Consider the following 1,233-nt stretch of genomic DNA (forward strand, 5'->3'; position numbering starts at 1 on the left):
GAAACCTCATCTCTACTAAAAATACAAAAACTAGCTGGGCGTGGTGGGGCGCGCCTGTAATCCCAGCTTCTAGGGAGGCTGAGGCAGGAGAATCGCTTGAACCCGGAAGGCGGAGTTTGCAGTGAGCCAATATCATGCTACTGTACCCCAGCCTGGGTGACAAAGCGAGATTCTGTCTCAAAAAAAAAAAAAAATACAAATACAAATACCAGAAAACTCATCACAGATGAAGGACTTTGTTCCAGTTCGTGACACGTTGCCAACTTTGAATTACATCCAAGTCCGTGGGTCTTCTCTCTGGGGTCATTTGATCACACGTGATTACACTGCTCAGTGCCCAAAGGCTGGAGCTATGACCTGAATGTTTCTAGACAAGGAATTATTTGACAAACACATTATAAAAAGTAGTCAGAGCCATCCAAGTAAGAGGTCATAAATAACGTAGGGTTTTTCCTATGGCGAGAAAAGAAAAGGCAAAAAGCACGTTCCACCTTCGTTCTCCTCTATCTCCTTCAAGAGATAAAAAGTACGAACACATTTGCCCTTGAAGGGCAGAGCCACGGAATTAAGGAGCTCTCTGAACACTCCGCCCCTTCTGATAGGGACCAAACCTTCTGCTGAGCCTTGTGTCACAGTCAGTCCGCGGCGCGACACGCCTCAGTATTTACTTCTGCCGCCTGCCAGCCGGCGGGGAAGGGGAGTACCCGGCCACCCCTCACTTTAGCTCCTGCAGCTTTCCAAACAAACCAGGGCGGGATGGGAGTGTCTTCTTGGCTGTGGAAATCGATCCTCCTACCTTGTCCTGAAGCCACCCGCCGCCTTTCCTCGTCCCTCCCTTCGCGGTGATTTTCCGGTCCCGGCGCCCGGCGAGGGCGCGCGGCTGGTGTCCGCCCCGCCCGAAAGGTAGGGATTTGGCTGCGCTCCCGCCTCGCCCCCCTACCTCCCCTGGGATAGCGAGGCCCGCAACCTCCCACCACTTTGCACCTTCCTCCTCGATTTTGGGGGCGGCCGCGGCCACCGTGCAACTGGCGCCAGCCGCGGAGCAGGAGGAGCTTCCCGCGACTCCGGAGGCGCTCAGCGCAGTCGCCTGGGATCCTGGCTGGCGGGAGCCTGAGAGTCCCGGCAGCGCTGCTCCCTCCTCTGCTCCCCCGCCAGATCCGGGGGGAAGGAATCGTGCCCGCGCCGCCCCTGGCCCGCGCCACCTTCCTCTGGTTTCCGCCGGCCTCGGGCTTC

At 56.9% G+C, this 1,233-nt stretch overlaps 1 protein-coding gene across 3 annotated transcripts in view; it reads left to right on the top strand.

The window, feature by feature from the left end:
- Nucleotides 1–626: 626 nt before the first annotated feature.
- Nucleotides 627–1,233, top strand: part of ST3GAL6 (ST3 beta-galactoside alpha-2,3-sialyltransferase 6) — a 53,161-nt gene continuing 52,554 nt past the window's right edge. The window contains exon 1 of one of the 3 annotated variants that reach the window (XM_011927650.1): nucleotides 627–903. The gene's annotated coding sequence lies outside the window, so the exon portion shown is untranslated. The remainder of the gene's footprint in view (nucleotides 904–1,233) is intronic. The other 2 variants (XM_011927651.1, XM_011927652.1) reach the window with 2 other exon arrangements.

This window comes from Colobus angolensis, unplaced genomic scaffold (genome assembly GCF_000951035.1).
Source record: "Colobus angolensis palliatus isolate OR3802 unplaced genomic scaffold, Cang.pa_1.0 Scaffold73, whole genome shotgun sequence".
In the NCBI taxonomy this organism is placed as follows: Eukaryota; Metazoa; Chordata; class Mammalia; order Primates; family Cercopithecidae; genus Colobus; species Colobus angolensis.